Source organism: Electrophorus electricus, chromosome 1, assembly GCF_041902795.1.
Source record: "Electrophorus electricus isolate QZ-2024a chromosome 1, ASM4190279v1, whole genome shotgun sequence".
NCBI classification, from domain to species: Eukaryota; Metazoa; Chordata; class Actinopteri; order Gymnotiformes; family Gymnotidae; genus Electrophorus; species Electrophorus electricus.
Window position 1 is genome coordinate 20,000,274 of NC_137497.1, and position 13,393 is coordinate 20,013,666.

Genomic DNA, 13,393 nt, shown 5'->3' on the forward strand with positions numbered 1-13,393 from the left:
ATCGCTGTCACCATAGCAACCACAGCAGCTGGGGTTTTTACACAGGATACAAGATTTCATGACATTGCGATTAGCAAACTAACATTTTCAAAAGAAACATTAAATAAACAATAATATCTCTGTACCTTTGATGACATATAAACATGTAAAAATTGCTTGTTAGTATGTGTGTGCGTGTGTGTGTGTGTACTACCCATGTAATAATAAATTGTGAGTACCAGTGAGAAGTCCCCCAAAAAAAACACATGCACAATAAATCATGCTAAAGGACTCTTCAGCTGCAGTTTATTTCTGTACGTATGATACACGCTGTTCTACAAGTTACACATGCTTTGGAATCATAACTCACAGTGTTGAAGTCTCTCTACAAATCTACACATTAAAATTGGAAATCTTTGGAAACTGGGAAAGGTTTTTCATACTGTTTTCTGTGTGGTGGAGTGATACAGGTGCAGATGTACACAGTATGAGTGTAATATCTTATCATAGTTACCCTCCACCACAGTGTGTTCATGGACTGTGTGTTTGAAATGCACATATGCTGTGTGTATATATATTTATATATGTATGTAAATTAAAACACAGGATTAACACAGAAAAGTTTGTCTATTTTAACAAAGTAGGTAAAACAAAAGTATATTAAGAAAAAATGAACTTACCTGTGACTTTTTTGTGGAGAGTCTTCCATGTTGTCTTTGAAGGGGAGCTTTATGGGGAATTGTCCTGCTTAAAGACAGGAAGTGACATCACCCAATTTCCTGTTTTTCCTTGTATTAGTTTCCAAAGGAAATTTCAAGAGTGGAGTTTTGATGTTGACTTATTTTGGAGAATTTATGATTGCTGATTTTCTTTTATTGAACTTGTAACTTGTAAATGCTAAATTCTATTTTTTTAAAACATTTTTGTTTGTTTTTGTAGTGATTGCCAGATGAATCCTTGAAGCTTTCCATCCAATTGGTTCAAAAAAAGGTTCATATCTGGAGGCTTCATGTGCACACAAACCCCCCTGCTGGCTAAACCTTTATTGTCATTTCAACTATTTGTGATGGATCTCTTGGCTGTTTTGCACCAGTGACAGCATGGGAATAGTCACTGCCAACAATAGAAATAAAAACACCTTAATATGATTTTGTGTGGTTCATTCATTCATCTAATCTGTTTTTGATGTGTAGGTAATGGTTTTGGAGGTCTACTAGTGTCAAAAAACAGGTTGATTTCAGTCAATGTTTAAATAAACCAAATAGGACATGAGATGGTTATGTTGAGATGTTTTTAAGACTGTTGCAGTGTTTTTCAAAGATGGGAAAAATGGTTATGCTTATGAATACTGTGGTGACTTTATTCACTTTTATTAAGAAATAATATTTTTTCCACTGTGCTTTTCCACAGGATACAAGATTTCATTACATTGCGATTAGCAAACTAACATTTTCAAAAGAAACATAAAATAAAAAATAATATCTCTGTACCTGTGATGATATATAAACATGTAAAAAATCAATTGCTTGTTAATGTGTGTGTGTGTGTGTGTGTGTGTGTGTGTGTGTGTGTGTGTATGTATGAGTGAGAGACAGACTTGGCTCCCCTGGTAGAAGGAACAGAATGAATATAGTTAGCAAACGAAAGAAAGGCTGCAGTAACTAAAATTAGTCTATCCCTTCCCAAAACAACACCCATTAAAATGTACATAGCACATATAATGTCGAAAGGGATTCAAGAGTAAAACCATGTTCTAATCCCAAAATGATTGGACGGAGTTGAACTCGACGCAACCAACCTCCAGTTCCGTTAATAAAAGCTTTGAGTGGCGTGCGGTCCAACGCACCTAGATAATTGCTCCGAAAGTGTTCGCACACACAAACGGCATAATACATGAAGGTAAGAGAAAGATGTAAAAGTAAAGAAACATGGAGTTGTTTTGGTGAAATTGATAAGACAAACATACATACGTTTATGAGAACCCGGTGCACTTACTAAGCTCCAAAATGCTACAGTTCTAAACCTAAAAGCAAGAAAGAAAGCATAAAATAAAACCCTAAAGAAATGAAGCCACGTTGTACGTGAAAAGAGGCAAAAATGAAAAGAAACATAGCTAAGAAGAAAAGCTTACAGCACCTGGTATTCCCAGGCGGTCTCCCATCCAAGTACTAACCAGGCCCGACCCTGCTTAGCTTCCGAGATCGGACGAGATCGGGCGTGTTCAGAGTGGTATGGCCGTAAGCGATGAAAGCGGCGAAAAATGCGCCTTTATGCAATACATCGACAGCGTGGCTACAGACACAATCACCCGATTAAGCTCTTGTCGAAGCGATAAAACAATGCCTTACACAATGCCTTCATGTTTTTGCTTTCTTTTTTTCATTGCTTTAACATGCTCTTCCTCTCTGCAATATGCTGGATGATCCGTTGCTTAAAATGATATGAAGTTTAGTTTATGGGATCATTATACAGCGTATCGCTGTATTGGACACTTCTAGCTAGAGCAAGCTAAGCTGTGCTTAGTTCCTACAACTAACGTGAGCTAGCTACCTGTCCATCCATACGTTCAGTGAACAAATACGCGACAACTCAAGAGATCCAGCTGTGCACAACCGCACTGTTTCACAATACCAAGCCAGCTTGTGTACCCCGACAATTCTGTCTACTCGCTGTGATGCTGCGTTTTGTTCTGGCACTGTTAACATCACGAGGCAAGCGGCAGTACTGGGTCTGTGAACCTTTACTGTAAAAACATGGAAAAATGAAATTGCGTGCGTGTGTGTGCATGTGAGAGAGAGAGAGACTGGCAGACTCTCCTCCCCTCAAGGTCCGTTAGTAAAAAAAAAATTTCATCTGGAAATCTAAGTTGCTATATTGTGCTGTGTAATGTTAAGCGCAGCACAACAATGTCCTGTAGGTCACATAAATAACGTAAGTAGCCTAATGTCATAATAACAAATATGAACAGGAATGATCAACCACTACAAACAGAATGTTAAAATACTAAAAATAACGAGTTGATTACAAATCGAGTAAACATTTAGAAAGTGAAACTTAACCAGAAAACCCATATTCTACCATTTAACCAATGAAAGATAGAAAATCACAACAACAAAAAACAACATAATAACATGTCGAAAAGATCTGCGCTAACATTAACAAGCATCGCTGTCACCATAGCAACCACAGCAGCTGGGGTTTTTACACAGGATACAAGATTTCATGACATTGCGATTAGCAAACTAACATTTTCAAAAGAAACATTAAATAAACAATAATATCTCTGTACCTTTGATGACATATAAACATGTAAAAATTGCTTGTTAGTATGTGTGTGCGTGTGTGTGTGTGTGTGTGTGTGTGTGTACTACCCATGTAATAATAAATTGTCAGCACCAGTGAGAAGTCCCCCAAAAAAACACATGCACAATAAATGATGCTAAAGGACTCTTCAGCTGCAGTTTATTTCTGTACATATGATACACGCTGTTCTACAAGTTACACATGTAGAAGTCTCTGTACAAATCAACACATTAAAGTTGGAAATCTTTGGAAACTGGGAAAGGTTTTTCATGCTGTTTTCTGTGTGGTGGAGTGATACAGGCGCAGATGCACACAGTATGAGTGCAATGTCTTGTGATAGTTACCCTCCACCACAGTGTGTTCATGGACTGTGGGTTTGAAATGCACATATGCTGTGTGTATATATATTTATATATGTATGTAAATTAAAACACAGGATTAACACAGAAAAGTTTGTATATTTTAACAAAGTAGGTAAAACAAAAGTATATTAAGAAAAAATGAACTTACCTGTGATTTTTTTGTGGAGAGTCTTCCATGTTGTCTTTGAAGGGGAGCTTTATGGGGAATTGTCCTGCTTAAAGACAGGAAGTGACATCACCCAATTTCCTGTTTTTCCTTGTATTAGTTTCCAAAGGAAATTTCAAGAGTGGAGTTTTGATGTTGACTTATTTTGGAGAATTTATGATTGCTGATTTTCTTTTATTGAACTTGTAACTTGTAAATGCTAAATTCTATTTTTTAAAACATTTTTGTTTGTTTTTGTAGTGATTGCCAGATGAATCCTTGAAGCTTTCCATCCAATTGGTTCAAAAAAAGGTTCATATCTGGAGGCTTCATGTGCACACAAACCCCCCTGCTGGCTAAACCTTTATTGTCATTTCAACTATTTGTGATGGATCTCTTGGCTGTTTTGCACCAGTGACAGCATGGGAATAGTCACTGCCAACAATAGAAATAAAAACACCTTAATATGATTTTGTGTGGTTCATTCATTCATCTAATCTGTTTTTGATGTGTAGGTAATGGTTTTGGAGGTCTACTAGTGTCAAAAAACAGGTTGATTTCAGTCAATGTTTAAATAAACCAAATAGGACATGAGATGGTTATGTTGAGATGTTTTTAAGACTGTTGCAGTGTTTTTCAAAGATGGGAAAAATGGTTATGCTTATGAATACTGTGGTGACTTTATTCACTTTTATTAAGAAATAATATTTTTTCCACTGTGCTTTTCCACAGGATACAAGATTTCATTACATTGCGATTAGCAAACTAACATTTTCAAAAGAAACATAAAATAAAAAATAATATCTCTGTACCTGTGATGATATATAAACATGTAAAAAATCAATTGCTTGTTAATGTGTGTGTGTGTGTGTGTGTGTGTGTGTGTGTGTGTGTGTGTGTATGTATGAGTGAGAGACAGACTTGGCTCCCCTGGTAGAAGGAACAGAATGAATATAGTTAGCAAACGAAAGAAAGGCTGCAGTAACTAAAATTAGTCTATCCCTTCCCAAAACAACACCCATTAAAATGTACATAGCACATATAATGTCGAAAGGGATTCAAGAGTAAAACCATGTTCTAATCCCAAAATGATTGGACGGAGTTGAACTCGACGCAACCAACCTCCAGTTCCGTTAATAAAAGCTTTGAGTGGCGTGCGGTCCAACGCACCTAGATAATTGCTCCGAAAGTGTTCGCACACACAAACGGCATAATACATGAAGGTAAGAGAAAGATGTAAAAGTAAAGAAACATGGAGTTGTTTTGGTGAAATTGATAAGACAAACATACATACGTTTATGAGAACCCGGTGCACTTACTAAGCTCCAAAATGCTACAGTTCTAAACCTAAAAGCAAGAAAGAAAGCATAAAATAAAACCCTAAAGAAATGAAGCCACGTTGTACGTGAAAAGAGGCAAAAATGAAAAGAAACATAGCTAAGAAGAAAAGCTTACAGCACCTGGTATTCCCAGGCGGTCTCCCATCCAAGTACTAACCAGGCCCGACCCTGCTTAGCTTCCGAGATCGGACGAGATCGGGCGTGTTCAGAGTGGTATGGCCGTAAGCGATGAAAGCGGCGAAAAATGCGCCTTTATGCAATACATCGACAGCGTGGCTACAGACACAATCACCCGATTAAGCTCTTGTCGAAGCGATAAAACAATGCCTTACACAATGCCTTCATGTTTTTGCTTTCTTTTTTTCATTGCTTTAACATGCTCTTCCTCTCTGCAATATGCTGGATGATCCGTTGCTTAAAATGATATGAAGTTTAGTTTATGGGATCATTATACAGCGTATCGCTGTATTGGACACTTCTAGCTAGAGCAAGCTAAGCTGTGCTTAGTTCCTACAACTAACGTGAGCTAGCTACCTGTCCATCCATACGTTCAGTGAACAAATACGCGACAACTCAAGAGATCCAGCTGTGCACAACCGCACTGTTTCACAATACCAAGCCAGCTTGTGTACCCCGACAATTCTGTCTACTCGCTGTGATGCTGCGTTTTGTTCTGGCACTGTTAACATCACGAGGCAAGCGGCAGTACTGGGTCTGTGAACCTTTACTGTAAAAACATGGAAAAATGAAATTGCGTGCGTGTGTGTGCATGTGAGAGAGAGAGAGACTGGCAGACTCTCCTCCCCTCAAGGTCCGTTAGTAAAAAAAAAATTTCATCTGGAAATCTAAGTTGCTATATTGTGCTGTGTAATGTTAAGCGCAGCACAACAATGTCCTGTAGGTCACATAAATAACGTAAGTAGCCTAATGTCATAATAACAAATATGAACAGGAATGATCAACCACTACAAACAGAATGTTAAAATACTAAAAATAACGAGTTGATTACAAATCGAGTAAACATTTAGAAAGTGAAACTTAACCAGAAAACCCATATTCTACCATTTAACCAATGAAAGATAGAAAATCACAACAACAAAAAACAACATAATAACATGTCGAAAAGATCTGCGCTAACATTAACAAGCATCGCTGTCACCATAGCAACCACAGCAGCTGGGGTTTTTACACAGGATACAAGATTTCATGACATTGCGATTAGCAAACTAACATTTTCAAAAGAAACATTAAATAAACAATAATATCTCTGTACCTTTGATGACATATAAACATGTAAAAATTGCTTGTTAGTATGTGTGTGCGTGTGTGTGTGTGTGTGTGTGTGTGTGTACTACCCATGTAATAATAAATTGTCAGCACCAGTGAGAAGTCCCCCAAAAAAACACATGCACAATAAATGATGCTAAAGGACTCTTCAGCTGCAGTTTATTTCTGTACATATGATACACGCTGTTCTACAAGTTACACATGTAGAAGTCTCTGTACAAATCAACACATTAAAGTTGGAAATCTTTGGAAACTGGGAAAGGTTTTTCATGCTGTTTTCTGTGTGGTGGAGTGATACAGGCGCAGATGCACACAGTATGAGTGCAATGTCTTGTGATAGTTACCCTCCACCACAGTGTGTTCATGGACTGTGGGTTTGAAATGCACATATGCTGTGTGTATATATATTTATATATGTATGTAAATTAAAACACAGGATTAACACAGAAAAGTTTGTATATTTTAACAAAGTAGGTAAAACAAAAGTATATTAAGAAAAAATGAACTTACCTGTGATTTTTTTGTGGAGAGTCTTCCATGTTGTCTTTGAAGGGGAGCTTTATGGGGAATTGTCCTGCTTAAAGACAGGAAGTGACATCACCCAATTTCCTGTTTTTCCTTGTATTAGTTTCCAAAGGAAATTTCAAGAGTGGAGTTTTGATGTTGACTTATTTTGGAGAATTTATGATTGCTGATTTTCTTTTATTGAACTTGTAACTTGTAAATGCTAAATTCTATTTTTTAAAACATTTTTGTTTGTTTTTGTAGTGATTGCCAGATGAATCCTTGAAGCTTTCCATCCAATTGGTTCAAAAAAAGGTTCATATCTGGAGGCTTCATGTGCACACAAACCCCCCTGCTGGCTAAACCTTTATTGTCATTTCAACTATTTGTGATGGATCTCTTGGCTGTTTTGCACCAGTGACAGCATGGGAATAGTCACTGCCAACAATAGAAATAAAAACACCTTAATATGATTTTGTGTGGTTCATTCATTCATCTAATCTGTTTTTGATGTGTAGGTAATGGTTTTGGAGGTCTACTAGTGTCAAAAAACAGGTTGATTTCAGTCAATGTTTAAATAAACCAAATAGGACATGAGATGGTTATGTTGAGATGTTTTTAAGACTGTTGCAGTGTTTTTCAAAGATGGGAAAAATGGTTATGCTTATGAATACTGTGGTGACTTTATTCACTTTTATTAAGAAATAATATTTTTTCCACTGTGCTTTTCCACAGGATACAAGATTTCATTACATTGCGATTAGCAAACTAACATTTTCAAAAGAAACATAAAATAAAAAATAATATCTCTGTACCTGTGATGATATATAAACATGTAAAAAATCAATTGCTTGTTAATGTGTGTGTGTGTGTGTGTGTGTGTGTGTGTGTGTGTGTGTGTGTGTGTATGTATGAGTGAGAGACAGACTTGGCTCCCCTGGTAGAAGGAACAGAATGAATATAGTTAGCAAACGAAAGAAAGGCTGCAGTAACTAAAATTAGTCTATCCCTTCCCAAAACAACACCCATTAAAATGTACATAGCACATATAATGTCGAAAGGGATTCAAGAGTAAAACCATGTTCTAATCCCAAAATGATTGGACGGAGTTGAACTCGACGCAACCAACCTCCAGTTCCGTTAATAAAAGCTTTGAGTGGCGTGCGGTCCAACGCACCTAGATAATTGCTCCGAAAGTGTTCGCACACACAAACGGCATAATACATGAAGGTAAGAGAAAGATGTAAAAGTAAAGAAACATGGAGTTGTTTTGGTGAAATTGATAAGACAAACATACATACGTTTATGAGAACCCGGTGCACTTACTAAGCTCCAAAATGCTACAGTTCTAAACCTAAAAGCAAGAAAGAAAGCATAAAATAAAACCCTAAAGAAATGAAGCCACGTTGTACGTGAAAAGAGGCAAAAATGAAAAGAAACATAGCTAAGAAGAAAAGCTTACAGCACCTGGTATTCCCAGGCGGTCTGCCATCCAAGTACTAACCAGGCCCGACCCTGCTTAGCTTCCGAGATCGGACGAGATCGGGCGTGTTCAGAGTGGTATGGCCGTAAGCGATGAAAGCGGCGAAAAATGCGCCTTTATGCAATACATCGACAGCGTGGCTACAGACACAATCACCCGATTAAGCTCTTGTCGAAGCGATAAAACAATGCCTTACACAATGCCTTCATGTTTTTGCTTTCTTTTTTTCATTGCTTTAACATGCTCTTCCTCTCTGCAATATGCTGGATGATCCGTTGCTTAAAATGATATGAAGTTTAGTTTATGGGATCATTATACAGCGTATCGCTGTATTGGACACTTCTAGCTAGAGCAAGCTAAGCTGTGCTTAGTTCCTACAACTAACGTGAGCTAGCTACCTGTCCATCCATACGTTCAGTGAACAAATACGCGACAACTCAAGAGATCCAGCTGTGCACAACCGCACTGTTTCACAATACCAAGCCAGCTTGTGTACCCCGACAATTCTGTCTACTCGCTGTGATGCTGCGTTTTGTTCTGGCACTGTTAACATCACGAGGCAAGCGGCAGTACTGGGTCTGTGAACCTTTACTGTAAAAACATGGAAAAATGAAATTGCGTGCGTGTGTGTGCATGTGAGAGAGAGAGAGACTGGCAGACTCTCCTCCCCTCAAGGTCCGTTAGTAAAAAAAAAATTTCATCTGGAAATCTAAGTTGCTATATTGTGCTGTGTAATGTTAAGCGCAGCACAACAATGTCCTGTAGGTCACATAAATAACGTAAGTAGCCTAATGTCATAATAACAAATATGAACAGGAATGATCAACCACTACAAACAGAATGTTAAAATACTAAAAATAACGAGTTGATTACAAATCGAGTAAACATTTAGAAAGTGAAACTTAACCAGAAAACCCATATTCTACCATTTAACCAATGAAAGATAGAAAATCACAACAACAAAAAACAACATAATAACATGTCGAAAAGATCTGCGCTAACATTAACAAGCATCGCTGTCACCATAGCAACCACAGCAGCTGGGGTTTTTACACAGGATACAAGATTTCATGACATTGCGATTAGCAAACTAACATTTTCAAAAGAAACATTAAATAAACAATAATATCTCTGTACCTTTGATGACATATAAACATGTAAAAATTGCTTGTTAGTATGTGTGTGCGTGTGTGTGTGTGTGTGTGTGTGTGTGTACTACCCATGTAATAATAAATTGTCAGCACCAGTGAGAAGTCCCCCAAAAAAACACATGCACAATAAATGATGCTAAAGGACTCTTCAGCTGCAGTTTATTTCTGTACATATGATACACGCTGTTCTACAAGTTACACATGTAGAAGTCTCTGTACAAATCAACACATTAAAGTTGGAAATCTTTGGAAACTGGGAAAGGTTTTTCATGCTGTTTTCTGTGTGGTGGAGTGATACAGGCGCAGATGCACACAGTATGAGTGTAACGTCTTGTGATAGTTACCCTCCACCACAGTGTGTTCATGGACTGTGGGTTTGAAATGCACATATGCTGTGTGTATATATATTTATATATGTATGTAAATTAAAACACAGGATTAACACAGAAAAGTTTGTATATTTTAACAAAGTAGGTAAAACAAAAGTATATTAAGAAAAAATGAACTTACCTGTGATTTTTTTGTGGAGAGTCTTCCATGTTATCTTTGAAGGGGAGCTTTATGGGGAATTGTCCTGCTTAAAGACAGGAAGTGACATCACCCAATTTCCTGTTTTTCCTTGTATTAGTTTCCAAAGGAAATTTCAAGAGTGGAGTTTTGATGTTGACTTATTTTGGAGAATTTATGATTGCTGATTTTCTTTTATTGAACTTGTAACTTGTAAATGCTAAATTCTATTTTTTAAAACATTTTTGTTTGTTTTTGTAGTGATTGCCAGATGAATCCTTGAAGCTTTCCATCCAATTGGTTCAAAAAAAGGTTCATATCTGGAGGCTTCATGTTCACACAAACCCCCCTGCTGGCTAAACCTTTATTGTCATTTCAACTATTTGTGATGGATCTCTTGGCTGTTTTGCACCAGTGACAGCATGGGAATAGTCACTGCCAACAATAGAAATAAAAACACCTTAATATGATTTTGTGTGGTTCATTCATTCATCTAATCTGTTTTTGATGTGTAGGTAATGGTTTTGGAGGTCTACTAGTGTCAAAAAACAGGTTGATTTCAGTCAATGTTTAAATAAACCAAATAGGACATGAGATGTTCATGTTGAGATGTTTTTAAGACTGTTGCAGTGTTTTTCAAAGATGGGAAAAATGGTTATGCTTATGAATACTGTGGTGACTTTATTCACTTTTATTAAGAAATAATATTTTTTTTCCACTGTGCTTGGACTCAGTTGGTTTCTCTTTTTGAAAATAACTTCCCCGGCTTTGAAGAAAACACTTTCCCATGGTACTGAGAAGGCAGGGGTACACAAGTATCCCACAGCAAGCCTGTAGAGATTTGGATATATGCACCTCTGCCTTTGCCAGTACTGGAGGGGATCCTGTGTTCTGCTTTTCTTCAGTTCTGCCAGGTCTGCACTTCAACTGTGGCATCAGCAGTAACATTGTGAGTTCTTCTGGCCTCCATGAATGTGGCATCAAAATCACACCACAGTTTGTTTCCTGAGAAGCAAAACCAGATAATATGAATGAGGTTATAACTCTGAAATTGACTTTAATCCAATGCAAAAATACTAACCAGGTCTTTCAGCTACAGCATCCTGTGATGTTGAAGCTGCAGCTGGTATTGAATGTGACTGTCTAGACCCTATTACATTGGTACATTCAAAGGTGAGTTGTTTTATTCCTTTATCTGCCTTTTTTGGGCTAAAGGATCCAAGTGATTTGTATCTTGGGTCTAGCAGCGTTCCCAGCGATATAATGCTCATGCTGTGTGGAGCTTTTCCCTAAGGAGCCTGATGAGGTCTCTCCCAGTTCACTAGCTACTGGGACCGTTGCCTTTGCTGCCTCTTCCTGGAGCATCTTTTCCACCATTTTCAATAAAAGCACCACTTTGGAGCCAGATACCTTTTTCTCCTCTGACAGCACCACAATGGCCTTGTGAAAAGGAGAAAGTACAGACAGGAGCTCACAAACATTATTGTACTCATCAGAGGTCAGAGCAAGAATACCAGTTTGTAAGCCTGCCAGTGCATACAGGCTCCCTGAGTTCTACCAATCGCTCCAGCATTTGAAAGCTGCTGTACCACCTTGTTTCAACCTCCTGAATAAGTTTCTTTTTTGGTTTTCCCATATGCTCTTGAACAAGGTCCAGCTTCCCCTTTAACAATAAAAACCTAAACGTTACATATGTAGCAATATAACACAATGTGTAAAAAAATGTGAAAATAATGTTACTAACTTTGACAGTTGTGCTGCTTCTAAAATAGCCCACCAGCTTCCTTGCCTTTGTAGGAATGGCAGACAGCACTGGGGTTAGTTCAAGAGCTTTTTTAACAACTATATTCAGGGTGTGAGCAATGCAGAAGGCATGATGCAGCTTCAGCTTTTTGCCACAGGCAATCATCAGATGCGCCATCAGTAACTAGACATGTTACTTTGGATTTTATTTCCCATTCTTCCATAAGAGAGGATTTCACACAGGCCAAATGTGCGCCTGTGGGAATTTCACTACACCGAGTAATGTGGACTTCAGACATGTGTTGTCATCTATAAAATGGCAGGTCACAGCCAAGTAGGAGTGTCTGCTGTCACACTCACTGCAGGAACTTTCTGGACCTCAACTTTGGTCTTCTCTTTCTCTTGTTGATATTTGTCCTCAACCATGGCCTTTGCGGTCTAAAGGGAAGGAAGAAAATATTATTTTTTTAATACTACTCTCATAATTTATCCATGTCACCACACATACTTTCCTAGTTAGGAAAATCCCTGAAGCCTTTATCCTCAACTGTGCTAAATGGCTGTGTGTCTCTAACAATCATGAAGACCAAAGCCTCATCCAGCTCTTCCTTTCTGGTCACTGCTTTGTAAAGATTAGATTACACTTTGTCATTTTTACACTTTGTAATCCAATCCAAACTGCAAATAACATGTAAGGTGCAGAGAATAATACAGTATGTATATATATATATATATGCATATGTATATGTATATATATATATATATATATGTATATATATATATATATATATATGTATATATATATGTATATATATATATATATATATATATATATATATATATATATATATTTATATATATATATATATATATGTATATGTATATATATATATATATATATATATATATATATATATATATATATATATATATATATATATATATATATATATATATATATATATATATATATATATATATGTGCATATTAATGTTAACAGTGAATAAAATAAAATCAGGTTATGGTTTAATTACAGTATTTGCATGTCAGAAGTAATTACATGAACATGTGCACATGTTTTGTTTTTATTTTGTGATGTGTGTGATGAATGTTGCATCGTGGTCAATGTCATTATTATCATGGTTGATTAACAAATATGAAAATTGGAAATGCATACCCACCTTGGCTGGATCCAACTCTATCCCCCTCACTATACATGACAAGTACAATAACATAGATGAGTTGTTGTTGTTGTATCCCAGTGGCTTGGAATGGGAAAAAAAACGACTTGTGAATATTATAGTAGTAACACATTTCATTATTTACAGGCATATTATGTGCAATACCTTATTTGGAGAGATCTGCTCAAAGTGTTTCCATACAAGGGAAACCCTTTTCCTTTTAGCAGGTTCCATGAAAACAAGCTCATCAATGTCACAGACAAATTGACAGAACACAAACATGCAAATTTTGCATGGATCCATTGCACTTTATGTGTGTTCATAAACTCCTTACTCCAGTCCTCTACAGTCCAATCCTTATGGTCTTTTGCAAACTTCAGTCTGGTTCTTCTTTGCTTCTCATTGAC

General features: G+C 37.0%; 1 long non-coding RNA gene and 3 other non-coding genes across 4 annotated transcripts; all 4 read right to left on the reverse strand.

Annotated features, from left to right (window-relative positions):
• Positions 1 to 2,103: 2,103 nt before the first annotated feature.
• LOC145659696 (5S ribosomal RNA) lies at positions 2,104 to 2,222 on the reverse strand. The gene has a single exon (XR_014125800.1). It is a non-coding gene; the product is annotated as a 5S ribosomal RNA (ribosomal RNA).
• Positions 2,223 to 5,237: 3,015 nt separating this feature from the next.
• Positions 5,238 to 5,356, reverse strand: LOC145659697 (5S ribosomal RNA). The gene has a single exon (XR_014125801.1). It is a non-coding gene; the product is annotated as a 5S ribosomal RNA (ribosomal RNA).
• Positions 5,357 to 8,375: 3,019 nt separating this feature from the next.
• Positions 8,376 to 8,494, reverse strand: LOC145659769 (5S ribosomal RNA). Its single transcript, XR_014125906.1, has one exon. It is a non-coding gene; the product is annotated as a 5S ribosomal RNA (ribosomal RNA).
• A 2,308-nt stretch (positions 8,495 to 10,802) lies between these two features.
• On the reverse strand, positions 10,803 to 13,044 carry LOC145657471 (uncharacterized). The gene is made up of 3 exons (XR_014123148.1): positions 12,987 to 13,044; positions 12,165 to 12,242; positions 10,803 to 11,066 (listed from the first exon to the last, which is right to left on the reverse strand). It is a non-coding gene; the product is annotated as an uncharacterized LOC145657471 (long non-coding RNA).
• Between the last annotated feature and the right edge of the window lie 349 nt (positions 13,045 to 13,393).